Source organism: Protomyctophum parallelum (genome assembly GCF_964188405.1).
Source record: "Protomyctophum parallelum genome assembly, chromosome: 20".
Taxonomy (NCBI): domain Eukaryota; kingdom Metazoa; phylum Chordata; class Actinopteri; order Myctophiformes; family Myctophidae; genus Protomyctophum; species Protomyctophum parallelum.
Genome location: NC_139718.1, coordinates 33,532,348 through 33,549,985, shown reverse-complemented (window position 1 = coordinate 33,549,985; position 17,638 = coordinate 33,532,348). Strand labels below are relative to the sequence as shown.

Here is a 17,638-nt window from a genome sequence, read left to right as displayed (position 1 = left end):
TATCTAAAACCACATATTATACACACACAAAGACCCCAGGAAAGTGTTCTAGATCTTCTAAACGTCATTAACATATATTATTTTGCAAAAAGTGTCCCTTTAAGCCGAATTTTTACGTTGCATGCTGGGTTTGCATGCCTTAAATTGCAGATAGATTCACAAGCTCACAACACGTCACGGCACATCCGTGACACGTTGCGAGCTAGCTTTTAGATCTGATATTTGCTGAGTACGCCACTGGCAACCAACTTGACACTTGACAAGCAAATTCTTTTCACCTTTGATTCAGCCTTTAAATGTCAAAAAGGTATGAGAAAATTGAGAAATGTATTCAGCAGGTGGATGTATAAGCTGTGTCCGTCCGAGTTCAAAACGTGGTGCACCGTTCAGTCATCAACGACTTATTCTTCATACTTATTCCTTCATTCTGTCCTGCTTTCTGCCTCACTAAAGTCTATGTAGGCAAACACAGACTCTGAGGCATTTTATACATCATTGCAACTTGCAAGATTGTGTTCCTCGATGAGAAACAATTGATATTTCAACGGAGAAATCAGTTGTTGACGTGACCGTGCATCAAACTTTAAATGGTGGATATATATATATATATATTTTTGGGGTACCACAGAAGAACAAGGGAGAAAAATCATGTGGCGACCCTCCTGGGGGTTCCAGTCAGACCCACAGGCTGAGTACCACTGCTCTAACTGACACTCACAGTGACAACCCCACAACCCACACGCACCATGCGTCAAGTTTCTGACAACCAAGTATAGGCTTAGCTTGGAGACGGGTGGAAAAGTCCAGACCGTGGACATGTTTTTCAGAGACACTGAGCGACAGACAGACAAGGCACTCTGGGCCTTGGCAAGGTGCTATTGTTGTTGTTGCTATTAGGATACTATAGCGCTCTCGGTTGTCCACCATGCTATTTTTAAAGCGGCCTAGCACAGGGAAGTTAAATTCCCCTGCCTGTGTCAGAGTCTGGGAGACAGGAGGGGCACTATTGCTCACCGTCTCGTAAATCCAGCTGTGCACATAAGGGGAAGTACCTCGGTTGAGCCAGCGCTTGGCATGGCAGCCCCCGGTTTGTTTATTCTATTGCTTGCATTCTTCCTCCGTCTTTCTGCTCATGCCTTCATAATCCTCCCTCGTTTTCGTTCTCTCTACCCCGCCGCGAGATCTTCCTCTCCCCCTCACTGGCCTAAAGTAATTCCCCCCCCCCCCGTACATTTTCAGTAAGTCCATCCCCTCGACTCTGTAAAGACGTGCATTCCCAATAGAATCCTTACTTTTTTCCCCACCATACACCACAGGAAATGTGGGGGGGACAGTGCTCCGTTTTACCAGCAACAGTAAAATGTTGAGTGACGGTGTGAATTTGGAAGGAGCCACGTGTAAACGCATGAACCTAGTCCCTATGGAATACTGTGTTTTCATGAGCCTGTTGATCGCCGACACAGCCCAGACCGGTTTGGACAGTGCAGTCATAATAATACTCTACCAAATAATATTTAACCACTTTAAACATTGCTTTTAGAAAATTCATACAAAATAAATTAGTTTTTGAAAAGATCAGAGCTCACGATGAGTCACGTCGTTGGGCCTGTTGCAATTATTACATAATCGCCTAATCGCAATTGTTTTTGCATAATCGTCAATTGTTTGCAATTTCCATGTTGAAAAATTTCCATACGTTTTCAAACATTTTTCAAAAATTGCAGAAACAGCAGATCTACAAGCTTTCAACACGGCACTTTGTGTGTTGAAAGCTTGTTGTAACTATTTCCGCTATTTTGTAAATTTTTTGGAAAGAAAAAATATGAAACATTAAATGTGTCAGTGATCGTTAATCACAATTATTTGTGTGACAATTAATCGTCAACTTAAATTTGTAACCATGACAGCCCTACACATGCGGTTGCTGGGGTTTAAGTATAGTTAACATACTCTGCTTGCTTAATAAACATTTCATTCACTAAAATGTGTAATCTTGGAGTAAGAAAAATATACCTTAGGCATACACCCTAAAATACAACGAACTAAATTCATCTGTGAATACCTTTGGCAATAAATAGTCCCTAAAGTGCTTGAATTTCAGTGCATTGTTACTGGGGGTAAAAAAGCAACAGGTTTCAAGCCATTTTCTTGTCTCAGAAGGTGGTAAACACACGGTCTAATTTTAGCTCGTCTCTCAGTGCCTAGCTGAATTCCTCATGTCTCAGCAACATGTTCCTCTTGTTTATAGCCAGCTAAGGGTATCATTAGCCTCCTCTGTTTGGCTCTGTGTTTTTGGCCCTCTACTCAAAGGGGCTCGTTGCAGGTTTGTGTATCCATGTTTCTGTTTAGACAAGAGACATCCATCGCTGTTCTCTAATCCAGAAAGGTTTAGCGATGTGCTAAACAAAGGCACACATGTGATGCACACATGTCGAACAAGGCCTATCTATGGTGGGGAACTCGAGACAACTTCCTCCACCAGTTCCCCCGTACACGGCAATGCAACAATTATTCTAATTCTGATCATTATATAGTCGACTTTGTTTCAGTGACTGGAAATCATGATAATCATCCTACTTGTATGTAAATCTTTGCCGCTGAAAGCCTCACGCATATCCGGGTGTGTTAACCAGTTAAAATCGGGAAAGAATCTGTGTCATTTTAGCTATTATAGCAATGTATTTTTTTCCTGAAAACTCTTAGAACAATGGTTTAGAACATTGGTTCTCAAAAATAGCAGGTATATATCAGTGATGTAAATAGGTTTTAAATGTAATGAGTCCCGGGTTGCAGGGATGGTCTTTTAGATGAGTCCCAGGGACATAAGTCCCACTTCAACAACGTTATTTCTTTTACAAATTGCAGCATTACTCCCATTTCATTGTATATGGTTATAATGTGATTATATTCATGTAGGAAACAGAAGAAATGGTTATTATAACTAAAGCTAGCAAAATAAACTAGAACAAAAAACAGTACAGTAGTGCATCCCGTGGATGCAGAGGTCATTGTTTTATTGCGTCCCTTAACTATAAACTGCGTTTTGGGATGCAAAATGCACCCTACAGTATTTTAAACTCTGATATAAGCTCACAGAGGGTCACTTCGTGCCGCGCTGGAAGAAATAAGAAAGAAGAATCTTAAAGTTGAAAGTGTACGTTTTTCATTATTTTAACACAAATCGTCGCTTCTGGGGTGGCAGGGTCCCTGGCAATACAATATAATTTTTTGGGGGGTCCTTGGCACGAAAATATTTCAGACCTACTGATTTCTAAAGCATTTGTAGAATGGCCTCAGGTCTTATAATGGGTTAACCTTAAGTTCAAAGTATAATAGTATTGAATATCAGTGTAGGAGTGATGAAAGAGACAGTCTGGCAATGTGAAGAAAGGCTACAGTGCATGCCGTTGGCTACACGGAGTATAAATAGGAGTGGCCAAGACTGTGCGTCTGTCTGTCATTGTGTGTGTACTTGTATTACTTTTGTGGGGGCCACACAAGTACAGTTGGCAGAATTTGAGAAATAGACATTGCAAGGACACTTTCCCTCGTTCTTGTTCAACACCGGCGCACAGTACTTAACCCGTTTAGACCTGAGAACGATTCTACAAAATGTCTTCTAAATCAAGACAGTTTTCTGAAAAACCTACGTTTCTAAGTCAGTCGTTCTTAAACTATTTCATGTCAAGGACCCCCAGAATTATATACGTATTTGGCCGCCAACATGGAACAACAATATGTTGTTCCATGGACCTCCCAGAACCAAAGATTTGAGTAAAAAAATGTTCGCTCTGAAATTCAAAGATTTGCGCCACATTTTCATGATTTTTCATAAAATAGCAGATCTACAAGCTCTAGAGCTTGTAGATGTGCTATTTTTCAATAGCTAAAGTATACATAATGCTTAAAACACCAAAAGGGGTTCCCACCTATAAGCAATACATATGTCAAAATTTTAATTACTTTTTTTTTGCTATTCAGACAGCCAGCAATGAGTACAACGCTCCCAATTCTTTTTTGGCTCTTTGACACATTTAGGGGCCACCATCTGCATTCAAAGATGTTCCTAGAAGCTTTGTCATTGGTCGGAAAAAATGCAGATTGCGGCCTCTAGATGGGAGTGTTTTACCCATTGCTGGCTGCCTGAATAATAATAAATCACACCTGTGTGAACTGAGTGGTGCAACTCCCCCCCCCCCCCCTCCTCTCTCTCTCTCTCTCTCTCTCTCTCTCTCTCTCTCTCTCATTAGCAGGCAACAGTACAGCACTATCTCTCTTTCTGGCACAACAGTGCCCCTACTGGTACTAATAGTCATACTCGTGCTCATTAACACATACATAGTTGAACACATAGGCGGACACGGACATTGCTGTTCCTTGGAGTGGTTGCACCACTCAATAAAAAATAAAAACATTAAAATGTTGACTTATTATTGCTTATAGCAGCTTTAACTCTGGCTTTGGGGCTAGGGTTAAAAATGTCAAAATTATAAATAAAATAGCATTCATAAAATTTCCCTTCTTAAATGTAGATGTCCTCACAAGTATAGTAATATCAACATATTGTGTGTGAGAGTGCATTTGTGCGTGTGTGTGTTTGTGTTAATAAGCATGTTTGAGGCGTGGACATGCAGAAGGCATGTTGTGCAAGAGAGGACAGGCTATTGAGACACATCTCTTTTGGTAAATGAGAAATAACCAGTAGATGACGTTTGCGTACAGTATCTTTATACTGTTGTTTTGACCTCACCCTGCTCCGTCTCCGCTCACCACTCCAACCTTGCAGCGCAGAGAGAGATTAGATTAGATTAGATTAGACTAAATTATTTGTTTCACGTTTCCCTTCCATTCTGCTTGTTTGTGTCCCAGTGTGAACTTGTCTCACACACACACACACACACACACACACACACACACACACACACACACACACACACACACACGCACACCTTCCTTGACCTGACGGCCACAGTCGGACCGGGCCGACGACTGATTTAAATGAATTGTTAGCACACCTCCCTTTCCAACCACTTTGTAGATCGTACCTCCTCTACTTACTTTTAAAATTCCCTTTACTATGAAAACCTGCATCTCCCGTCTGCCTGTCGGTCCGTTAGTTAGTTAGTCACCCATGCCTCCATTGGTCACGCCTCGTGACATCAACACGCCTCCATATATGGTCACGCCTCGTGACATCACGCCTCCATATATGGTCATCACATGACATCATGGCGACACTTACAGTACAGTAGATCTGCTGGAGCCGGCCAGCAACTCTACATCTGACCTAAAATCTCAAACCCTTAGATCTCCATATATGGAGATATATGACCTGTTCTGACATTCCATATGTTGATCCTCCCCACCCGTCCTTCCTGTTCTGACATTCCATATGTTGATCTGAGCTCATCAAACACTGTACACTCAAGACACGCTACATATATAGCCAGTACAGAATTCATTCCATATGTTAATCTGACCCCCCCATGCCAAAGCGCCAGCGCTTGCTCAGCAGTCTGCCGTCTTCCGTCACCCAGGCGGGTGCATGCACGCAGGGTGTCTTTACTGGTTGACCCCCCCAGTAACGTTTACTTTGTGGAGTGTAGCAAACCACACCACACACTCCAACCACTGGTCCAATATGTCATAAGATTATTTTGACCGACTGATTTGGTGGGATTATGGGAGAGGGGGAGGCGTGGGCGGATTCCTGTTCCCAGGAATACCCGAAAGCCTATGACAGGAATACAACTGGGATTGGCTGCCCACGAGCTGCTGGGAAAGCATCAGGTCAGGAGGAGTATAGGGGGAAATGACACAGGCAGGATGGGGAGGTGGGTGTGGGGGGGGGGGGGGGGGGGGGCTCCTGCGTAGTTAGATGTTCTATTGCATCACTGCGGTCTTTCTCTCCCCCCCCCCCTATTTTCGAGTGACTCACTACTACGCACCTAACTGTGTATGTTGCATAAACATCTCTTTGCTTGACATGCCCACCCGGCGTAGACGGTATTATTAGCGATTGCATGTATTTGCTTGTTCTCTTTTTTCAACATGCAAGGAGGACTAGAAGTCAAATAAAGCTCATCTTTCTTTCAGAATGCATGCTCTATGTGTATTCTGTACGGTATTATTTACACAGGGGAGCTGTTTGAGATTTTTATTTAATTTTTTATTTTTTATTTTTAGGGGGGGGGTGACCTCCCCTGTTCTTTTCTGAACGACCTTTCAGCCGTCACAACCCCTTTTTTGCGTTTCATTAATCCACCCGAGCCAGATCAAGGGGAGGCTCTGGGCTTTCTGCGCGGCAGCGTCTCACATCTGGAGACACTAAACCTCACGTCGGCCATGTGTACTTTGTGGACTTTCATGTTCCGGTCACACACAGTAAGCAGTCTGGACAGAGGCTATGGGACATGAAGTAACAAATGTTATACACATTATTGGCCCCCATGCTGGGGCAGCGACAAGTGTGTGTGTGCGTGCGCGCGTATGTGTACACTACAGTATTATGCTCAAAGGCACCTGTGAACATTTATCTATAATTGCCCCTTTTCTTCTTTCTCCTTTACCGGCTATTCCTATACCATTTGTCTGCCCATCTGCCCCCTTCTTTTGTGTGTAATGTATCATTTTTCTGGTCTAGACTTGTCCAAAGCTCCACTTAGCGCTAAACAACACAGGGATTGGGATTTTCCCCAGTGTTTTGCATCTTTCTCAACGCGCGCGCGTGTGTGTGTGTGTGTGTGTGTGTGTTTGTGTGTGCCCGCGCGCACGCCCTGCAGTTAACCTGGCTCTCTACATGACTTCGATATCTGCCCTATCGACATGTTCCCACTCATCCATCCTGCACGCGCACACACACACACACACACACACACACACACACACACACACACACACACACACACACACACACACCACTTTATAGACGTATAGACAAGCTGGCTCTGTCTAGTTATACAGGAAATTCCAGAATGGTCCTCTGCTGTTGCGTTGTGCTATACAGCAGGCTGTCTTAGCAGGCTCTCTCCACCTGGCCAGCCAGGAATTAGCCTAGCCTATATTTGCCTGAGTCGTCAGGCCTGTCGTCACCCCCGGCCTGGGCAGCGGATAACCAACCCATTTGAGTTGTGCGCTCGTGACCGCAGCAGGAGCGAGTGCAAAACCATTACTATAGCGGTGGGAAAAGTACTCGCGTTCTTTCTTTTACTTAAGTGAAAGTATCAATTCAAAATGTAGAAAAACTCTGTAAAGGTATTTTTTATAAAAATAAATATAAGTACCAAAAGAAGAATGTACTCCATATGCAGAAAGTTTTGAAATGAATGTATAACAATCTTTTGATCTACAATCTACTATGCGTTGTGATCTTGTAGATCGTTTAATGGACGGAATTAGGGTTGAAGCATGCTGATAACCATGTCAGTCAAATCCTTATTAACCACTGTCACTGGCTGGCATCCCTATTTTTGGCTTTATAGGGATGTTAATAGTTAATCGTTAATCGATTATTCGCCGTTAAGAAATTAGTCGTTAGTCGTTCACAATTAGTTACTAATCGTAATTAATCGAAAATGATGCGGTTCTATCATTGGGTGGTTTTCTGTGAATGTAATGCTATGCGGTCACGCGAGTGTGGCAGAGGAACGCACATACACATCTGCCATTGCCTGGCCCTGTATCATCAATGGGCAAATAAATATTGTATTAAAGAATATAATATGCCTTTTGTATTATTTCTGTATATCAGCAAAATTTAGATTTGTATGTTAGACATTGAGGGAAATTAAGATTCTCCAATTTTTTTACAAAAACGCTGCTTATCAACTAACTGGTTAATCGATCGATAACCTTATCAAAACGTATCAATTAACTATCAATGCATTCATCGATAATTCACATCCCTACTTCATAGGCACATATTTTCAAAAGAATAGCATTTAAAAAAGAAAATCTACAGGCTCTAATGCAATGTATTGTTTAAGTGGTTAAGGTCATGAGGATACAGGCCTTTGCTGATAGTAGCCCTAGCAACGGCCCACTCACCCTCCACTCTCCACATAATTCTGCACTGGGAATTACCCGACCGTGTCCACTATCTCGTCAAGCACTTTCAACAGCCAGGTGCATAGAGCAGGAGTTATACAGTAGGTTTTGCAATGCACCGAGTGGTTTGTCTTGTTTTCCACTAGAAGGACAACACATAATGATGTCTGGGATAGCGACATTAAAACCGATGTGTTCAAGGCAGTGTTGTTGTTACAGCTACATTGTGATGCCTACCTGTTGCCTCGCTCTTTTCTTTTTAAAGCGGTGGCACACCGTCTCCTACAGTATGTATAGCTATGTGTGTCTGTCTGACTGTATGTATGTACGGTCTCCATGTACTGTACGTCCGACCTGAAATGGCACTGTTGAGAGCTTCACACTGTGAACTACAACTGGTTACAGGTGCATGATGGGAAGCCAAGTTTTTAGTGTAACACCAATATATATATACCTGTATAGAGCGTCGCAGTCCCGTCCCATTTCATGACAAGGCTAGAACCAGAAGTGAATTTCTCATTCATTTTCCTCATAGACTTGTAGTTCAAAAAGTATTTATTTAAAGACGACTACGCCACGGACAAAGCCAACTGGAGTTGTGACACATCATGAACAATAAACACAATGTTTTTCGCTGATCAAATAATTTGTAAGAAGAAAAACAAAACAAAATGTGTTGTATCCTGCCATGTTGTTCTTCTTACAAATCGGCCCAAAACATTGTGTTTACTGTCATTTGTCGCCACAACTCAGCCACAGCTTTGTCCGCGGTGGAAACGTCTTTTATATAAATACTTTTAGAAAGGTCTATGAGGAACATTTTTTTCTTTTCTTTTTTTTTTTTTACTATTGGGGAAGAGACAGACTGTATTTGCACAGCTCATCATTTGTCTGAACACTTGTTGATTCTATAGAGGAACCGAGAACATAAAATACTAGCATGTTCTACAGTAAAGGTGCTTCCCTTGTTTCAATACGGAGTTATAAAATGGTTGCATCACACAGACTGTGTGTTGTAATGTTTGGTTGCTTCTAGGGCTCAGGGAGGTGAGACAGAGCTGTTGTATAATTTGCCGCCAACGCTTCTGTTCACAGATATTAAAGATGGAGTGCCGTGATTTTTTCCCCCATCCTAAAACATGATCATCAAGTATTATTGTTATGTGGATGAAGATTCTTTTCAAAAAAGTTAAAATGTCGTTTTGTTTGATGTGGACACTCCCATCACTTCATTAAGTTTGCCTAGTGGGTGGTGATGGGTGGTGATCCACCTGAACTGAAGCCGCAACCACAGTTGTTGTTGTATGTTAAAGGGGGAGGGGTTAGGGGAGAGGATGATATTGTGATGTCACTATATCACTGTTTTTTTACATTGGCACGTTTGACTGGCAAGGTTATAGCCTCCAGGAAGAATCCCTAAATACAAAGGGAAGACATCATTGCACATAACAACCACACCAAGGAGTCTAATGAAGTACTGTCACCTCATAAACACATGAAGAAGAAAACATCACGGCACTCCATCTTTAAGTGTGTGTATATTTCACACGGGCACATAGAGTGCTTGTTTTTACAGCCGTTTTAAAGTTAAGACTCCTCAGAGAAGCTACAATCTCGCACAATAAGTCATTGTCCTTAATTTGTATATATATATATATATCTGGATGACGTCTCCTCCTGCTGAGAAAAGGCAATTAAAAAGCCAATCCACGCCCGTTCGTGGTAAGGGGAAAAGGAAACATTCCTAAATGCAGTTTACCCCTGGCAATCCTGAATGCCAGGCATCGGCGAAGGCTTCCTTTCTGCCAGTGTTACTCGTCCCTTGTTACTGTAGTAACAATGGGCCTCAGATGGCCTGTAAAGAAAAAGGTTATGTTGACCTGAGCACAGTGTACCAACTGCTGCTCTCTCTTCCTTCCTGCTTTGGGGAATAATGGCCCTGTGCTTTTATTAGTGTTTATTATTGGCAAGTGTACTGGCAGGTCTGGGAATGCTTTTAGTGGGCAAACCCGGCTGCCACCAGAGATGGCTTGTGAAAAGCGCCTTGGCCATTCCTAAACAACAGCATGCCGGATAGGAGAAAACTGCCGAAACCTAAGGAGTGCCGTGGTATTGGTCGCCGGCGTGTTTTGCGGACTTGGGCCAAAGAACTTGCTGAACCGCGACAGAAGTAGTTAGAAAGGGCTATTTCTGTCAACAAGTTGTTCAGCGTTGTTGGACATGAGCCGCCCTGTTTACATGGCAGAACACTGTGGGCTGAGAATGCCAAGTGTCCTAAACACATGGCATGTAGTTTAGTGTGATCTTAGACTTGGCACACTGAGGGCAAAACGGGGCGTGAGCCCACACTTGAATTAGCGACTAGCAGAGATTAATGTAATACTTTGGAGTTTTTTTTTTTTTTTTTAATCATGCCTCACACTTTCAAGTCTACAGCGATGTGTTGGATCAGGTTGCCAGCATCTATAAAAATCACATTAAGAAATAAGAACGCAAAAAAACAAATATCTTCTCTTGGCCTATATATTATAATTATGATACATTTTCAGATGGCAGCCCCTCTCTCTAGCTGGCCCAAGATAAATATTGGCCACAGACGGGTGGCACAGGAAGACATGATTCTGTCAATGTTTAGTGTGGCGGAGCCCGATTTAGGCATAAACCGTCTTTAGGGGAAACACCGGTATGGTTGTTACTCATACAAGAAATAAAACACAACTTTGTAGACCAGGGGTTCTCAACCCGTGGGTCGCGACAAATGCTGCTGTTCTTTCCCGGACATCCATTGAGACAATTTATTGTACATTTTATAGATCAGTATTGTTGAAGCAATGTACTCAGCAAAATGTAAATTTGAATTATTTATAGTCTTTTCTTTTTTTTACACAGTTACATTTGTAACTTCCAACATTAAAACATATAATTTAACAATACAATACATAATCTACACACATTTACTGAGTTCAACCAACTGTACACAATGCTTTGACTGTGAACTGAACTGTACAAAGTGAACTGCTTAGCAAGTGTTGACCTTTCTTGGAAAGAACCGTATAATTCAAATTTGTAGAACATTGCCACACACGTGGAAATGGCCTCTTTCCTTTCTGAACCTCTGTAGTCTAAATAATTTAAGATTATATTTAGACTACACTCCGCTGTGATTTTGACCCTTTTATACACGTTTCTCTGAATTGGCTTGGACACTTAAAACTGTTAATCCACTCTAATGCGGTTTTAGTATTGATATTATTATTAATACCATGTATAGTTAATGCCATTAAGAAAGGCATCTCATGCACAGATATCCTACTTTCGGCACCAGAATGCAACAGTATTTTATCTACGTATACGAGGCAGTCAGTTTTTTTAATTTATTTATCATTTGACACACGGGTTTAACCAGGGTGTCCTACTGTGACGACTAATTGGATTAAAGGTCCACACGGAGCCAGGAAATAACAGTGAGGACATTGATAAGGCCATTACAGTTCACCCCCTGTGGAGAAAGTAACTGACACGCGTATTTCATCCACGCAGCACGATCGAGAGCACATGCAGATGTGATGGATTTTGTGGTTTCTGAAAGATGGGCCTGTTTTTCTCCCTGGGTTCCAATTTATTTCAATTGCAGTTCCATTGCATCTTTTTTGTTTGAACAAGTGAAACTGTGTTTTCCCACATCATTTATGTTTAATTGGTGCATTTCGTAAAAGGTGAATTTATACAGTGCTTTTATCCAAGGTGCTTCACATAGATTGTGCATTACGTTCATCCATTCACACACACATTCATACACCGATGGCGGAGGAAACCATGCAAGGCACCAACCTGCACATCCGGAGCAATTTGGGCTTCAGAGTCTTGCTCAAGGACACTTCGACACTAACTCTGGGGGAGCCGGGGATCGAACTGGGAACCTTGCGGTTCCCATCCTGCTGCTCTACCGGCCACTCGACCCTTGAGCCACTGCATGCCGCCCCTTTAGTTCTTCTTTTTTCTTATACAATTTAGAGTAGCCAATTATCCCCCCTTCCGCCAAATGTATGCAAATTAAATACCTGAATTCCCCACACATCTTCTGTGTGCTTTTGTCACTGCTGTTCCTACTGGCTCACCTGTCAGTGAGGACATATCTCCACCCTACCCCGCCCGCTTGACACACCCCTCTGACAGGCGCTTCCCACCCCAACCCGTAGGAGGCACTATAGTGCAGCGACAAAGATTGCCCATCATTCCCTCCCGGGTGTCCCTCCAGTGATCACGGCCACTTGTGCTCCTGTGGAGGCTCCGTGGAGGATGCAACGCCCTCTTCTCCACAGTGGTAGACAGAAACCTTCAGCCATGCGCCACCTCAGAACCACCCGACCATTACTCCAAAAGCATATCCCATGAAACGGTATTGGAAATGGATTCATTTGGCGCACACAGCCCTCACCAGAGCATTATAAAATCAATCAAGATTAAGAATGTGTGTATGCACCTTTGCACACTGGTTTTTGGCTTTGCACTCTGATAGCTGCTTGGGGCCTACTCTCTCTCCCTCCCCTTTCACAATTGCTATGTTGCAACATTTCAGCGTAACTTCACTGGAAATCAACTGTATTTTTAAAGTGCATGTACGTGACACATTGCGTGCTTCTGCAAACGTTACTGTACACTGACTGCACATTGCTGTCACTGGGTTATTAACACACTGAACTTGCTGTGAGGGTAGTCTCATCCCACTACCAAAATCAGAGAGGCAACGTCGCTGTGTGTGTCAGCTCATCGCGGGCTGACCCAGCCAGCACTCCACTTGCCCCCAAATTTGCCACAGACTCTTCTAGGCTTGTTTTCACATAATTTGTACAGTTAATATAAAACGCGTTATTCTGACACATTTCAGCCACCTCTTATACCCATGAGGCCCACTCTACGCAACGTCATCAAACAGTGACACTTACCTATGGTAACATCTATGGATGTCCCGATCACGCTTTTTTTCGCTCCCGATCCGATAACGATCATTTGATTTTGAGTATCTGCCGATACGGATTTTTCCCGATCCCCAATATTTATATTTTTATAGAACACTTATGCCATATCACAAATATAATTCTCTAATATCATGATATGGATATAATATTGATACTAGGGATGTCCCGATTACGTTTTTTTTGCTTCCGGTCATTTGAAAATGACGTGATCGGCCCCAATTTCCGAACACGTGATCAGATCGGGAAAACCCTAGTAACATAATTCTACAGGCCACAGGTTTCAGCTTTTTTTTTTTTTTTTTTGTGCTAGACCATCCAAAGTCTGGTGGAGCTTCTAGTCGGATGAATGGGGACTGCCCATAACTCCGACATCCCTTACTCCGACTACGTGGCTTCGTGTGCGGTTAGGGGTAGGGTTAGTAATGTGGTAGTCGGACCAACGTGCCGTCAGGAACAATGAGCTGGTGGACTAGTAATGACGTGACGGCAGCCAGATGATTGTACAAGAAACTACATCACTGTGACAGTAGATTACTAGATACTACTGTAAGTTACAGTATGCTTCATTTATGCTTAAAGGAGAATTCCAGATGAAAGTTTCCTTACCTTAATCTGATGTTTTTATGTCCACCTCGACCAGACAGTGGTTAGAGTGTCCGCCCTGAGACTGGGAGGTTGGGGGTTCGATCCCCGCCCGCGTCATACCAAAGACTGTACAAATCTTAGAGTATATACAGTATGAATAGAGACACCCGAGGCACCCGAGTTCTCCTCCCATCCACTTTGCTCCTCCATCCAAGTTGCTCTAAAGCGCATGAGGCGATTTCACTCCTCCTTCCGAGTAGGAACAGAGTGCATTCTGGGATGGATTGGGCCCAAACACATGAACGCGCTGCCGTTGACTATCATTGCACACGTTCACGTGCGTTCACGTATGAAACAACGTTCACGTGTCATCGTGAACGTGCACAATGATAGTCAACGGACCAGCGCGTTCATGTGTTTGGCCCAGTGCTGCAATACCAAATTCGGCCACTATGTCCATTTCGCCTCGGGGTTTCCTCCAGGTGCCGTCTCTATTCATATATACTCCAAGGTCAAAATGGGACCCGGTGCCTCTGCTTGGCACTCAGCATCAATGGGTTGGGTTGGGCCGTCAAATCAACTAATCAAATGATTCCCAAGCACATAGCCACTTTTAAATGTGTCCAAATGTGATGACCTCATCACATTTGTAATGACGGCTATTGACATTTTTGGCCCAAGGAGTGTTTTTCGTGCAAAACTAATGCTTGGAATGGATTCAGAATCATGACAACCCTCTAGTTTGACACGTCGCATGTGCTACTTAAAGCATAATGAAATGTAGACATTTTTGCTTTATACAGGTTGTTAATGGTGTCCATATGCATTTGGCCGCTGTGGCATCCCCAGAGTTCACCGGCTAGGGCGCCCTAGCTGAATCATTGGAGCATGCCCTGGGCTACATCTGTGCACAATTTAGCGCTTTTAGATGAATTAGCGTGACATATCCCTAAGCTCCTCCACTACCATGCTCAGAGCTAGACTTTTCCAGCCTCTAACACTGCTTGATATAACAACATCAGATTATGGTAAGAAAAGGGCTTGGCCGTAATTCTCCTTTAATGCAGCGGTGCACTGGTGTCATCTACAAGCTCGCAAAGCAACGCGGTGTGAGCTTGTAGATCGGCTGTTTTCTTTGCGCAACATCAGTATAAATTGTCCATGTGAACCAACAGAGCCCGCATACAGTTGCCTTGACCTCCATATCGGCCTCCATTCTCCTCTTCTCCTCAGTGGAGTTTCAGTGATGTTCTGTGTCACAGACCTGACACAGCACTTCCTCCGCCGTCTCTCTCTCTCTGGTTTCAGCTCTCTCCTGCCCCGGAGCGCTGGCTGCCTCTTTTGGACAATGCCCGTCCTTGTTTGTGTCGCCCCCACATTTCGGGAATCCCGGCATTGCTGGTAACCACTGGTGGAGCAGGACGATGAGGTCACCAGCTCTGTATAGCCTGCCCTTGCCCTTGCCTCCCCCCTCCGCCTCTCTCTCTCGTGGCAAAGGGGGGAGTTGGTTATGCCATTCGTTATGAAACAATGAATGCATTCTCCTTCGGGGCTGATATGTGCAGCCAGACAGACAACGACAGACGGGCAGACAAGTTGACGCGAGGCGAAGACATGTCCTGTGTCACTCCAACTTTAATATTGCGGGGATTAATGGAGAGACTGTTTCCTCCACGCCGCCCACACCCCCCCACATGCACGCACGCACAACTCATATACATCTAGAGCAATTCTCTGTTGCGCTGACCTGTAATTGTTTTAGCTAAACGCTTTCTCTACAGAACACCACTGCATTGTAAGAGAAGCACATCAGGAATAGAAGCCAGCCAGCCACACATTTACACAGTGGAAGTGCAGTCATGTCATCGGGTCACTTTTCTTTTTGTCCAGTCACAGTCTGATCCACTGGGCTCTGCGTCAGTTTGAACAGTGAGTGAGTCAGGGAAACGGGGTTCAGGGAAACGGGGTTCCCTTTCACTTCTGGGGGCACAAACGGGCCCTCCTAAATTAAAGATTTGACAAAAAACGTAAATAAATCGCCAGTGTTATCTCGTTAATCCTCATTCTCCTTTGCATTACAAACAGCTATGCACTAGACTGTCTTCCAGTTGTACATTTTCTGTCTCTGTCGCTCTCACGCTCTCTCTCATTCTCTCTCTCTCTCTCTCTCTCTCCTGTTATGAAATCTACTGTACGAGATCATGCCAGTGCAATCAGTGGAACAATGATTCCTTCCTACAAAGAAAAAAAAGAACAATATTTTGATGAGTGCCAATTCCATTGAATTTGCCATCTCGGATATCGGATCCTGCAACACCAAATAGGCAGCATTCATGCTCATGTGGATTCCTCACAACATGTTTTCATGATATTGGCTTCCAGCACAGCGTCGCTCGCATTAATATTGAGCACTTTTCTTTCTCCACATTTTATTCCGTATGCGTCAATGAGGAAAGGGTGCCTTTCCCTCAGTTTTGTGGAATTAGGTTGGTGGAAAACTGTTGTTTTGAGCCTGGCGTAGCTTACGATGCGCGACAGGTGGCTGCATACAATTGTGGTTTCCGCGCGGTGGATTTGCATATTGGTTCCCGCCTCCGGCCTCAGTCAGTGGGGGTCAATGTTGTTTGTTGGCACTGGCCATGCAAATCAGCTTGGTGGGAGGAGAGTTATTGTATTGTATGGTATTGAATTTGTATAGAAATGGTACACGGCAATTATTGATATCCGTCATGCTACAGTGGGTGGTAGACCTATACTACAGCTTTGATATCTGTCCAACAAACTTTGCACCGCAATCCAGTTGCAATATAAGAGCTGATCTGGGCGGGGTAGTCTAGGCTCTATATATGTATCATTCCATTATGTCACTCGCTCATAGCAAACAGACAGCTCAATTATCGTTTAGCACGCTGGTTCTCAGCGTGGCTTCTGGCCTGGGTAGCCTCAGGGGTCATTGAGCGGGTTCCAGGGGGTCCCCAGCTAAGTGATTGATAGTTAGGAATAAGACGCAAATGGACCCTTATGGGTCCGTAACTCTGAGAGTGTATGAATGGCCACAGTCCATTTGGTTCCATTTGTACGCTCTCAGTGTTACATTAAAGGACCACTTCATTGGTTGTCACTAATGTTCATGATAACATACCACAGTTTCTTTCTACTCAGTCTCATCGTTAGGCAGATTGATTATTATTATTATTTTTATTATCATGAGAACGATGGGTTCCATATTGCATTGCAACTTTTCAGGAATAGAAAGCCTGCAGTTTCTATTAGCTTGGATTCCCCGGATTGCTCCCGGCCCCTATCTGAAAATATGTTGAAATTACTGATATTGGATAATCCATCCATATATAAATTATATATCAAAATGGTTAAAGTAGAACCATCACCAGGGACCCTCAGTGAAGAGTTAAAAACCTTCACTGAGAAAGAATGTGTATTATAGATTTGCACACATTTTCATGATTTTTCAAAAATAGACGATCTACAATGAGCTTGTATATCTGCTATTTTTCCAATAGCTAAAGTATACAATTATGGTTAAAAGTGGTTAAAAGCTAAGGTGACACAGATGTGTTCCAGGTTTTAATGGGGTTTTTTTTTAAATTTGTATCAAACAGGCAGTTTGTTGAAATGAAAAGAGGTTGAGAGTCAGTGATTTTAGCTTGACGTAAAAAAAAAGCCAGAGATGTGATGCTAGTGGAATCAGGATGCCATGCTGCGCTCATGCTGTGGTGCAACAGGACATCCTTTCTTTGGCAGACTGGCACCGCCATCTTCCTCTGGTTCGGCGATGGGAAGCGTTGTGCTGCTGAGATTTTGGCCATTACCCGACCCGACAAACGTTGTTTGTTCTCGTCGCGAGTATAAATATTTTTCCCACCAGTGTGCCTCCCGTTGATTCTCATTTCCATTTCCATCCAACATGTACATTTCCTAATTAAGCCTCTTAATTTGGACAAACAAGAACAGTCACTTAAGCGTCGTAATTCAACGGACGGATTGTTTTTTTGTTTTTGTTTTTTGTT

At 43.3% G+C, this 17,638-nt stretch overlaps 1 protein-coding gene across 1 annotated transcript in view; it reads left to right on the top strand.

The window, feature by feature from the left end:
* babam2 (BRISC and BRCA1 A complex member 2) overlaps positions 1-17,638 on the top strand; it is a 102,483-nt gene that overhangs the window by 11,721 nt on the left and 73,124 nt on the right. The window lies entirely within an intron of this gene.